Source organism: Penaeus vannamei, chromosome 1 (genome assembly GCF_042767895.1).
Source record: "Penaeus vannamei isolate JL-2024 chromosome 1, ASM4276789v1, whole genome shotgun sequence".
NCBI classification, from domain to species: Eukaryota; Metazoa; Arthropoda; class Malacostraca; order Decapoda; family Penaeidae; genus Penaeus; species Penaeus vannamei.
This window is the reverse complement of record NC_091549.1, coordinates 48,443,928-48,456,427: the sequence shown is the minus strand read 5'-3', so window position 1 is coordinate 48,456,427 and position 12,500 is coordinate 48,443,928. Positions and strand designations below refer to the sequence as shown.

Here is a 12,500-nt window from a genome sequence, read left to right as displayed (position 1 = left end):
GGGCTTGTGTGGGGAGGAGAATGGGGGGGTTGTGGGGGGAGAAGAATGAGGGGGGTTGTGGGGGGAGAAGGGGGGTTTGTGGGGGCGATGGAGAAGGGGGTTTGTGGGGGGTGAGAAGGGGGTTTATGGGGGGGAGTGAGAAGGGGGATTGTAGGGGCGATGGAGAAGGGGTTTATAGGGGGGGCAGAAGGGGGTTTGTGGCGGGGGAGAAGGAGGGGAGAAGGGGAAGAAAAGGGGGGAGGGAAAGAGAAGGGGAGGAGGGGGTTTGTGGGGAGGGGGAGAGGGAGGAGGTCTGTGGCGGGGGAGGGGGAGAAGGGGTTTGTGGCGGGGGGAGGGGGAGAGGAGGGGGTTTGTGGCGGGGGAAGGGGGCAGAAGGGGTTTGTAGGGAGTGAGAAGGGGGTTTGTAAGGGTGGAGAAAGGGGTTTACGGGTATAAGGGGGGTTTGTAGGGGAAGGGAGAAAGGAGTTTGTGGGGGGGTAAGAAGGGGTTAGGTGGGTGGAGAAATGGGACTCTGCGGATAGTGGGGCTTTTGGGGGTAGGTTCTTTGAAATGTGGAGTTTGGGGTTTGTGGGGTAGTGTGATCGAGGGGCTCTTTCGAAACTGGGGTCTTTTGGGGGCCTTGTGGGTAGTGGGGTCGAGTGGCTCTTTCGAAATTGGGGTCTTTTGGGGGCCTTGTGGGTAGTGGGGTCGAGGGGCTCTTTCGAAACTGGGGTCTTTTGGGGCCGTGTGGGTAGCGGGGTTGGGAGGTTTGTGGGTAGTGGGGTCGAGGGGCTCTTTCGAAATTGGGGTCTTTTGGGGGCCTTGTGGGTAGTGGGGTCGAGTGGCTCTTTCGAAACTGGGGTCTTTTGGGGGCCTTGTGGGTAGTGGGGTCGAGGGGCTCTTTCGAAACTGGGGTCTTTTGGGGCTGTGTGGGTAGCGAGGCTGGGAGGTTTGTGGGTAGTGGGGTCGAGGGGCTCTTTCGAAATTGGGGTCTTTTGGGGGCCTTGTGGGTAGTGGGGTCGAGTGGCTCTTTCGAAACTGGGGTCTTTTGGGGGCCTTGTGGGTGGGGGGGACGAGGGGCTCTTTCGAAACTGGGGTCTTTTGGGGCCGTGTGGGTAGTGAGGTCGAGGGGCTCTTTCGAAACTGGGGTCTTTTGGGGCCGTGTGGGTAGCGGGGTTGGGAGGTTTGTGGGTAGTGGGGTCGAGGGCTCTTTCGAAATTGGGGTCTTTTGGGGGCCTTGTCGGTAGTGGGGTCGAGTGGCTCTTTCGAAATTGGGGTCTTTTGGGGGCCTTGTGGGTAGTGGGGTCGAGCGGCTCTTTCGAAACTGGGGTCTTTTGGGGCCGTGTGGGTAGCGGGGTTGGGAGGTTTGTGGGTAGTGGGGTCGAGGGGCTCTTTCGAAATTGGGGTCTTTTGGGGGCCTTGTGGGTAGTGGGGTCGAGGGGCTCTTTCGAAACTGGGGTCTTTTGGGGCCGTGTGGGTAGCGGGGTTGGGAGGTTTGTGGGTAGTGGGGTCGAGGGACTCTTTCGAAATTGGGGTCTTTTGGGGCCGTGTGGGTAGCGGGGTTGGGAGGTTTGTGGGTAGTGGGGTCGAGGGCCTCTTTCGAAATTGGGGTCTTTTGGGGGCCTTGTGGGTAGTGGGGTCGAGTGGCTCTTTCGAAATTGGGGTTTTTTGGGGGCCTTGTGGGTAGTGGGGTCGAGGGGCTCTTTCGAAACTGGGGTCTTTGGGGCCGTGTGGGTAGCAGGGGTTGGGAGGTTTTGTGGGTAGTGGGGTCGAGGGGCTCTTTCGAAATTGGGGTCTTTTGGGGGCCTTGTGGGTAGTGGGGTCGAGGGTCTCTTTCGAAACTGGGGTCTTTTGGGGCCGTGTGGGTAGCGGGGTTGGGAGGGTTTGTGGGTAGTGGGGTCGAGGGTCTCTTTCGAAATTGGGGTCTTTTGGGGGCCTTGTGGGTAGTGGGGTCAGTGGCTCTTTCGAAGTGGGGTCTTTTGGGGGCCTTGTGGGTAGTGGGGTCGAGGGCTCTTTCGAAACTGGGGTCTTTGGGGCCGTGTGGGTAGCGGGGTTGGGAGGTTTGTGGGTAGTGGGGTCGAGGGGCTCTTTCGAAATTGGGGTCTTTTGGGGGCCTTGTGGGTAGTGGGGTCGAGGGTCTCTTTCGAAACTGGGGTCTTTTGGGGCCGTGTGGGTAGCGGGGTTGGGAGGTTTGTGGGTAGTGGCGTCGAGGGGCTCTTTCGAAATTGGGGTCTTTTGGGGCCTTGTGGGTAGTGGGGTCGAGGGCTCTTTCGAAAGTGGGGTCTTTTGGGGGCGTGTGGGTAGCGGGGTTGGGAGGTTTGTGGGTAGTGGGGCCGAGGGTCTCTTTCGAAATTGGGGTCTTTTGGGGGCCTTGTGGGTAGTGGGGTCGAGTGGCTCTTTCGAAACTGGGGTCTTTTGGGGCCGTGTGGGTAGCGGGGTTGGGAGGTTTGTGGGTAGGGGGGTCGAGGGGCTCTTTCGAAATTGGGGTCTTTTGGGGGCCTTGTGGGTAGCGGGGTTGGGAGGTTTGTGGGTAGTGGGGGAGGGGGGGGGGACCGTGGGCGGAGTGGCGTGGGGAGAGAGCGTGAGAGGGCTTAAGGCTTTGCAAACGGAGCGAACAACAGCAACCGGAAATTAATCTTGTTCTATTCCTTTTTTTTTTCATTTATCATTTTTATGGCGTTTCCGAGTGTTTGAATAGTGTCTGGAATAGTTTCTCTCTTTCCATCATATAGTCTCTTACTTTTTTGTCGTTGGATGCTTGCATGTTCTTCTCGCTCTCTCTCTCTCTCTCTCTCTCTCTCTCTCTCTCTCTCTCTTTCTCTCTCTCTCTCTCTCTCTCTCTCTCTCTCTCTCTCTCTCTCTCTCTCTCTCTCTGCTCTATCTCTATCAATATATATATATATATATATATATATATATATATATATATATATATATATATATATATATATATATGCTCTTTAGCTCCCTCCTCTCTCTGTCTCTTCTCTCTCTCTGTCTCTCTGTCTCTCTCTCCCTTGTTCTTTCTCTCTCTCTCTCTCTTGCTCTTTGTCTCTCTCTCTCTCTCTCTCTCTCTCTCTCTCTCTCTCTCTCTCTCTCTCTCTCTCTCTCTCTCTCTCTCTATTCTCCCTCTCTCTCTCATTTTCGACCTTAAAAAAAGGGAAAAAATTCTCCTCTTTCGCTTTCTTAGCAAATGAAACACGGCGCTTCGGTTCCGCAGATTTAAACCGCCGCTCTGCTTAGCGCATAGCTAATGAGCCGCGAAAGATTTGTAGGCAAACGTCAGAAGCATTTTTTCCAAAGATTTATCATTTTTTGTAGTCTTTAGCCGCTGACTTTTCTATTAACATACACCTCTCCCGTCGTGTTGCTATCGTCAGCACACCCTGATGATAAGGGGTGATTACCGCTAATTACACCGTTGTTGGTCTAGCGCTGTTACCTTGAATATTCATGTAGTCCTGTACAGCTTCGGCGAATACTGTGCTGTCAGTCGCTAATAGTGTTATTCTATTGCAGACATATCCTGAATTCAGCGCGGTGTTATAGTTGTTATAAAATACGTTTCTCTCGCAGAACAATGAGAACTCCCTGGCTTAGTATTCGTAGTTCAACATCGAAATAAGCTACACCATTTTCTGCATCCTCACAAGGTAAATTACGGTTAATTTACATTTCTCTCTCTCGGCAAAGCTATCTATTTATCCTCAGTACATGTCACAGCTTATATATATATATATATATCACTGCGCGGTTTACAAATAGGATGTAAAGATGTATATGTCCTCGCATATATCTCTAAAAACAAGATACTGTTAGTGTATTCAAATATATTCGTTACTCTTACCAACGCATTCACATATTTCTCCCAAAACATCAAGCACCGATGTCTTATCTTCGCTTATCAAACACTCCATTCATATTTCCTTTTATCTGAGACACCTGTAACTCTTCACTGTATTTCCTTTTATCTAAGACACCTATTACTCTTCAACCTATTGCTGGCAGTCATTTTGATCGTTTAATTCAATTAATTCACCTTCTTTTTATCCCTTCCCGTGGTGAGAGCTGTACATGGTCATCAACTTGCGGATTCGTGTACGTACACCACATGAATATTCACGTAAAAGCAAGGATAGCTTAGCTTCGTAACTTTCTATTTTTTATTTGGTTAACGTGTAAAAAAAAATGTACAAAGAAATGGTACGGTATTTATGAAAATATAATAGCTGGTTCGTCGTATTTCTACACGGTGAGTCCAACTTTTTTTCTCACTTTGTTTATCTTTTTTTTCTCTTTTTCACTATGATTATTATTATTATTATTATTATTATTATCATTATTTTTCTGTTCTTTTCTTCCGTTTTGTCTTCCCGTTTTCATTTTTCCTTTTGTAGGCAAATGTCAGAAACATTTTTTTCCAACGATTTATCAGTTTTTTTTTCTTACTCTGATTATTATTTTTTTCTCCCTTTTTCACTATGATTATTTATTATTTTCTTTTTTTTTACTTTTCTTCCGTTTGTTTTGTCTTCCCGTTTTCATTTTTCCTTTTGTAGGCAAACGTCAGAAACATTTTTTTTCCAACGATTTATCTGTTTTTTTTCTTACTCTGATTATCTTTTTTTCCCTTTTTCACTATGATTATTATTATTATTATTATTATTATTATTTTACTTTTCTTCCGTTTGTTTTTTCTTCCCGTTTTCATCTTTCCTTATTAATTTGAATCCACTTTTCTTCGTTATTCTGGTTCCACTTTTCTTCTTTATTCTAGCTCCTCTTTTCTTCTTTATTCTGGTTCCACTTTTCTTCTTTATTCTGTTTCCACTTTTCTTCTTTATTCTAGTTCCACTTCTCTTCGTTATTCTAATTCCATTTCTCTTCTTTATTCTAGTTCCACTTCTCTTCGTTATTCTAATTCCACTTCTCTTCTTTATTCTAATTCCACTTCTCCTCTTTATTCTAATTCCACTTTCCTTCTTTATTCTAATCCCACTTCTCCTCGTTATTCCAGTTCCTATAGTCTTCCTCGATCGCATTCCCTCTTTCTCCATCCTCCTGATCCAACTAAGACCGTATTTCCACTCGATACCTCATACTTTATTTAATACAACAAGGCCATTTTATGCATCCAACAACTGCCCTGCTTCGACCGGTACCAGGAGGACTCTTACTAGATCCAGGTCGACCTTCGGAGTGAAAGTTATTGCCATCAAGCGTGGGCAATTTTCGTGTTTCCGGACGTGGACTGGGAGAGCAATGTTAGCAGGGCAGGGTGAGGGGGAATGAGCAGGGTGAAAGGTAATTGGGTAGGGTGTAAGGGAGCAGGGCAGGGTGGAAGGGAAGAGGGCAGGGTGGAAGGGAGCAGGGCAGGGTGAACGGTAATTGGGTAGGGTGAGAGGGAATAAGCAGGGTGTAAGGGAAGAGGGCAGGGTGAGAGGGAATAAGCAGGGTGTAAGGGAATAAGCTGGGTGTAAGAGAATAAGCTGGGTGTAAGGGAACCAGGGAAGGGTGAGGAATAATCAGGGTGAGAGGTAATTGGGTAGGGTGTAAGGGAACCAGGGCAGGATGAGAGGTAATTGGGCAGGGTGTAAAGGAGCAGGGGAGGGTGAGAGGTAATTGGGTCGGGTATAAGGGAACAGGGCAGGGTGAAAGGTAAATGGGCAAGGTGTAAGGGAGCAGTGCGAAAGGTAATTGGGTAAGGTGTAAGGGAGCAGGGCAGGATGAGGGGGAATATGCAGGGTGTAAGGGAACCAGGGAAGGGTGAGAGGTAATTGGGTAGGGTTTAAGGGAAGAGGGCAGGGTGAAAGGGAGCAGGGCAGGGTGAGAGGTAATTGAGTAAGGTGTAAGGGAGAAGGGCAGGGTGAGGGGGAATAAGTAGGGTGTAAGGGAGCAGGACAGGGAGAAAGGTAATTGGATAAGATGTAAGGGAAGAGGGCAGGGTGTAAGGGAACGGGGCAGAGTGAGAGGTAAATGGGCAAGGTGTAAGGGAGCAGGTCAAGGTGAAAGGGAATAGTTCATGGTGTATGTGTCAAGGGCAAGGTGTAAGAATAGAGAGCACGATAAGTAAGGTAAGTAAGGAAACCAGGGCAAGATACAAAGGGAAAAAAGGCAGGATGCATGAAAGGGCAGTGTGTAAGATAACAGGGTAGAGGGAAATTGACCAGGACAAGCTGAAAGAAACCAGGTCAAGCTGTAAGGCAACAAGAGGGAACTAGGAGAGAGAATAAGTTATGGTTATATGTTACAAGGGTTAATAATAATAATAATGATAAGAATAAGAATAATAATAAGAATAAGTTATTCTTTATTATTATAAATTATAAATTATAAAATATAAATTATTAATAATTAATAAGAATAAGTTATGGTTATATGTTACAAGGAACTAGGAGAGAGAATAAGTTATGGTTATATGTTAAGACAGGTTGTAAAGGAACAGGGTTTTACACAATCAAAACAGGGTGTACGGGGACTAGGTTTAGGGGCAAGGAAACAGGGTGTATTGAAACCCAAAAAGGGGGGTGGGGGAGATAGGGCAAGGTGTAAGGCAATCGAACGAGGTTTAAGGTAGGCAAAGAAGCAGCGAATAGAAGGGGAAGCAGGTATATGAGGCAAGAGAGGAGAAAACGAATACATATGAGAGTGGGGAAATAATTGGTATATATGAGGGACCCGAGAAGGATAAGTGGCGGACATACAAGTCATTTAGAGAGATATCTGGGACTAGGAAGTTCTAAAAAAAAGAACCCAGAACGAGCGACGAGAACGCATATCAGGATCAATATGAATTTTACACATTTGCAAAAAAGAAGAAGAAGAAGAAGAAAAATTACACATTCGCAAAAAAGACGAAGAAGAAGAAGAAGAAGAAAAATGACACAATCGCAAAAAAGAAGAAGAAGAAGAAGAAAAATTACACATTCGCAAAAAAGAAGAAGAAGAAGAAGAAGAAGAAAAAATTACCCATATTCGCAAAGAAGAAGAAGAAGAAGAAGAAGAAGAAGAAGAAGAAAAATTACACATCCGTTAAAAAAGATAAAAAAGTAGAAGAAGAAGAAGAAGAAGAAAAATTACACATTTATAAAAAAAAGATTAAAAAAAGTAGTAGAAGAAGAAGAAGAAGAAGAAAAACGTTCATTATAAGCAAGAGAGGGAGGGGGTCGGAGGCAGTAGGCATGAGGTCTGATGAGGCGCTGGGATGAATGAGTGATGTGTCTAGGGTTACAGCTGATGAGTAACCGATGTGGTGTCCTGGCAAGTGAGCGGCAGGTGAGTGACGGCCTTGGGGTCAGGACGGGCAGATCCAGCTGCGACCGGCGTTCAATACATGGTGTGTCTCTTGGATAACATACTCAGCTGTTTTTTGTTTTTTTTTTGGTCTCTGTGCGAGCGTGTGTGTTTGTGTGTCCCTTTATGCGCGCGTGTGGGTGGGGACGGTTGCTGCTGTTGGTATGCGTGTGGATGTGTGTGTTTGTTCATCGGGTCTCCTCTGTCTCTTTTATTTGTTTTCGCTCTTGCTCTCTGTTTTCTCTCTGAATTTCTCTTTTTCTTACTCTCTCTCTCTCTCTCTCTGTCTCTGTCTGTCTCTCTCTCTCTCTGTGTATCTGTCTCTCTCTCTCTCTCTTTCCCTCTTTCTCTCACTCTCTCTCTCTCTCTTTCTCACTCACTCTCTCTCTCTCTCTCTCTCTCTCTTTCTCTCTCTCTCTCTCTCTCTCTCTCTCTCTCTCTCCCCTCTCTCTCTCTCTCTCCCTCTCCCTCCCTCCCTCCCTCTCCCTCCCCCCCTCCCCCTCTCTCTCTCTCTCTCACTCTCGCCCTCTCCCTCCCTCCCTCCCTCCCTCCCCCCTCCTCTTCCTCTCTCCCCCCCTCTCTCTCTATCCCTCTCCCTCTCTTTCACTCCCTCCAACCTTTCCTCACTCCCGTCCAGTCATCAAGTGTTTTTCTTTTCCACCTATCTGCTGAGCGTCAAGGTCTAGGAAAGCCTACAAGTGTTCAGGTACAGATGAAGACTGTTCACGTGGACTGCAAGATCGTAAAAAAAACAGTAAGTAGCGATGGTCAAGTCCCAAGCCTTTGCTGGCTCGTCTTGTGGGTTGTTCTAGGCGGAGGAGGGTGAGTTACAGGTTTAGTTGGGTTGGGTTTTTGTGGATAGTCGTTTGTGGGTTGTGTGGGTTCATGTTTTTTTTTCTTTTTAGCACTGTATCAGGTCTTATTTTTGTTGTTGAGGTCTAATATGCAAAATTCTTCCTTTCTCTTTCTCTCTCTGTTTTTATGTATCCCTCTCTCTCATTCTCTCGTTCTCTGCCCCCTCTCTCATTTTCTCGTTCTCTTTCTTTCTTTATTCCTCCCCTCTCTCTTTCTTTTCCCTTTTCTCCTTTACTCTCGCTTTCTTACTTCTTCTTCTCTCTCTCTCTCTCTCCCCTCCCTCCCTCCCCCTCTCTATTTATCGCTCTCTCTCTCTCTTTCTCTCTCTCCCATTCTCTCAAAACCCCCTTTCCTCCTCTTTCTCCCTCCCTCTCTCATTCTCTTTCTATCTGTCTCCATCTCCCTTCCCTCTTTCTCATCTCATCTCATCTCTCTCTCTCTCTCTCTCTCTCTCTCTCTCTCTCTCTCTCTCTCTCTCCCTCCTCCTCCTCCTCCTCCTCCTCCCCCTCTCTATCTCTCTCTCCCTCTCTCTCTCTTCCTCCTCCCCCCTCCTCTCTATCTCTCTCTCCTTCTCTTTCTCTCTATCTCTCTCTTTCTCTCTCTCTCTCTCTCTCTCTTTCTCTCTCTCTCTCTCTCTCTCTCTCTCTCTCTCTCTCTCTCTCTCTCTCTCTCTCCTCCTCCTCCCCCTCTCTATCTCTCTCTCTCTTCTCTTTCTCTCTCTCTCTCTCTCTCTCTCTCTCTCTCTCTCTCTCTCTCTCTCTCTCTCTCTCTCTCTCTCTCTCTCTCTCTCTCTCTCTCTCCCCCTCTCTCTCTCTTTCCCTCTCTCCTACAGAGTCCCATCGTAGTCTATCCTTCTTAGCCTCTATAAGACGGATAAATCTATGGGACCGTTAAATATTAGCTTTTATTGATTGGTAATAGAGATTTTAAAAATATCTTTTTCCTTAATTAATCACACTTCTTTTATGTCACGATAAGACGTCTAAGCCACGCCATTATCGCCTTTTTTGCACAATTCCATAGAGGTTTTATATCCTTTGAATAAAGTATCAACTCATACGTACCTTTTCTGTTTGAATTCCAAAGTAAAAAACGAAAGAGATAATAACAATAAGAAAATCTAAGGAATTTAATAACAATAAAAAAAAGAAAAACAATAAAAAAAATCTATATTTTTTACACTTTTTGTCTCTTCCTTTGCTACGCATTTCTTATCGTGGTATCTGTCACTTATCATAAATGCATAAATGTCAAGCTATCCAGCAAAATGTCTTTATCTTCGCTTGATCTAAGACATAAAGACGATCCACAAGAAAGTAAAAATGAGATACTCGTCATCTCTTTATTTTATACGCATACCCTATCTATCAACCTGTCTATCCATGATGTATGTAAGTGTGACAATACGAACCACACACCTTCACACAAACAATAAGGATTCTACACCGCACACACCACCACCATACAAAAAACATACACCACCACCAAAAAAAAAGAAAGAAAAAAAGAAAAAAAAAAAACATCTTTCTAACGGGGAAAATTACTTATTAGTCAGCTCAGAGCATTTTAAACACACGAGAAGATAGAAAGCATATATATTTCGAATGAAAAAAGCTTTCTGATACGAGAAATATCCACCTGGTTTTCCCGTTCTATCGACCTACCCAACCCCCCACGAGATTAAAATGCATTCACAAAAGAGACACGCGTATTATGGAAGAGAATCGGTTTAATAATTCCTACATAAAAATGACAATCGCAGTGCGCATGGATTATATTTGACCCGACAACCTTCTGACCTTTTCAAAAGACTTCTGACATATGACTTTTAATATTCACTCTGAGCTAACATTTATCCTGGGAGCACCGGAGCAGACGGAGGGCGAGTGTGTGTGTGTGTGTGTGCGTGTGTGTGTGTGTGTGTGTGTGTGTGTGTGTGTGTGTGTGTGTGTGTGTGTGTGTGTGTGTGTGTGTGTGTGTGTGTGTGTGTGTGTGTGTGTGTGTGTGTGTGTGTGTGTGTGTGTGTGTGTGTGTGTGTGTGTGTGTGTGTGTGCGTGTGGATGTGTGCGCGTGTATGTTTGTGTGTGTATTCCTGACACTTGATCATAGGCATAAAATGAAGTTTATGACTTCCGCGATAAAATGGAAATGAGATCTTGTAGGAAGACATAGTATTCCTAGTGAGATCTTGTTTGGAAAAAATATAGTGAAGTGAAATTGTGGAATATGCATTACATAAACTGACTCATTACACATAGTGGCGAATATACCTTACATAACACCGACTCGTTACACATAGTGACTTTACACACGTAGCTCTTCACCATAACACCATACACATCACATCCTAACACAAACACCATAAACACCATAAACCTTATATAGACTCTCACCATAGACAATATATACCATATACCGACACTAACACCACAGGTTATATAAACCACAAGTTTACCTTAATACCAAACATACCTACGCTGACGTCATGACCCATCTAAACCACACACCATAAGACAACTCCACACCATACACTAACACCATACACTCCAGACTACTCACCTGCAGATGCCATGCAGAACACGCCTTTCCTTCAACAACTTTAAAAGGCAATATGGACGATATTTCATATATACCATGCAGGCTCTACACCTTTACGGACACTATGACACAATTTACACCTTTACCGGCACTGTGTCCGTTCTTTTACTAAAACCGTGTACAGTCTAAGCCAATATAAACCACGCCATTTCACAAACACCATGCACAATATGCACCTCCATCAGCACCATAAGTAATACGAACCACACACCTTCACACAAACAATAAGGATTCTACACCGCACACACCACCACCATACAAAAACATACATCACCACCACCAATACAAAAAAAAAAAAAAATCGCCAACACCATACATAAACCAACAAAGGCTAAACACCATACAAACCCATTTTTTTACCCCCTTAACATCACATTTTCCATTGTGTCTCGTGGTATTCTCGATGCAGAGTTAACAACACCCGAGTAGGATGCCTACAGGATCTATTCAAGTGTCACTCTATTTTAGTGCCAGTGACACTGACTATAAAGTTAAGTGACACTTCTATTTTGCCCTCGGGAAGACTTGGAGGTGGGGGAGGGGGGGAGGGTAGAAGGGTGGGAGGGAGGGAAGGAGGGGAGGAGGGGAGGAGGGGAGGAGGGAGAATGGGAGAGAGGGAGGGAGGGAGGGATGGAGGGAGGGAGGGAAGGAAGGAGGGGAGGAGGGAGGTGAGAGAATGGGAGGGAGGGAGGGTGGGAGGGGAGGGAAGGAGGGGAGGAAGGAGGTGGGAGAATGGGAGGTGAGAGAATGGGAGGGAGGGAGGGAGGGAGGGAAGGAGGGAAGGAGGGAAGGAGGGAGGGAGGGAGGGAGGGAGGGAGGGAGGAAGGGAAGGAGGGAGGGAGGGAGGGAGGGAAGAAGGTGAGAGGAAGGTGGGGGAATTGGAGAGAGGGAGAGAAGAGGGTGGGAGGGAGGTGAGAGAATGGGAGATAGGGTGGGAGGGTGAGAGAATGGGAGAAAGGGAGGGAGGGAAGAGGCTCGAGAGGAATGGGAGAGTAGGAGGGAGTCAGGAGAGGAGTAGAAAAGAGGGTGAGGGGAGAGATGAATAGAGCGGAAAAGAGGGAGAGAAAAAGAGTGATGGAGGGGACACGGACAAGGTGAGTGGAAGAGATTCAGGGGAAGAAAGAGATATGTTGGAAAGGAGGGAAGGACGGATAGATAGATAAATAGATGGATGGATAGACAGACAGATAGAGATAATTAGAGAGAGAGAGAGAGAGAGAGAGAGAGAGAGAGAGAGAGAGAAGAGAGAGAGAGAGAGAGAGAGAGAGAGAGAGAGAGAGAGAGAGAGAGAGAGAGAGAGAGAGAGAGAGAGACAGAGAGAGAGAGAGAGAGAGAGAGAGAGAGAGAGTGAGTCAGACAGACAGACAGACTGACACAGACAAAAGCAGAGACAGAAACAGAGAGAGAAAGAAACGGACAGACAGACAACGAAAGAGCACTGCGTTTCGTGAATAAAATCAGAAAATGTCGATAGAAAGGGTAAACTCTGTTAAATTAGTCTGTCTGTCGAGTGTATTGTAAAATTTCGAAGTTCTTTCACATAAAAATTGCGAAATGAATTTTCTCGGTATTGATAAACTGGCGTGTAATAGCGTCTTTTACTCCTGTTTTTATTTCAAGTTGTTTATATTATTACTTTCAATGTTATTGTTATTGTTGTTATTCATGTCATAACCATTGTTATTTATATTGCTAGTATTATACGAATATCTATAATCATTATTGGTTTATTCATTCTCAACTATCCAAGCTGATGTGTCTCTCTTTCTTTTTTT

General features: G+C 45.6%; 1 protein-coding gene across 1 annotated transcript in view; it reads right to left on the bottom strand.

The window, feature by feature from the left end:
* The window catches only part of LOC113812908 (uncharacterized), a gene marked incomplete at its 5' end in the record, with an annotated part of 325,536 nt that overhangs the window by 101,820 nt on the left and 211,216 nt on the right, over positions 1 to 12,500 (bottom strand).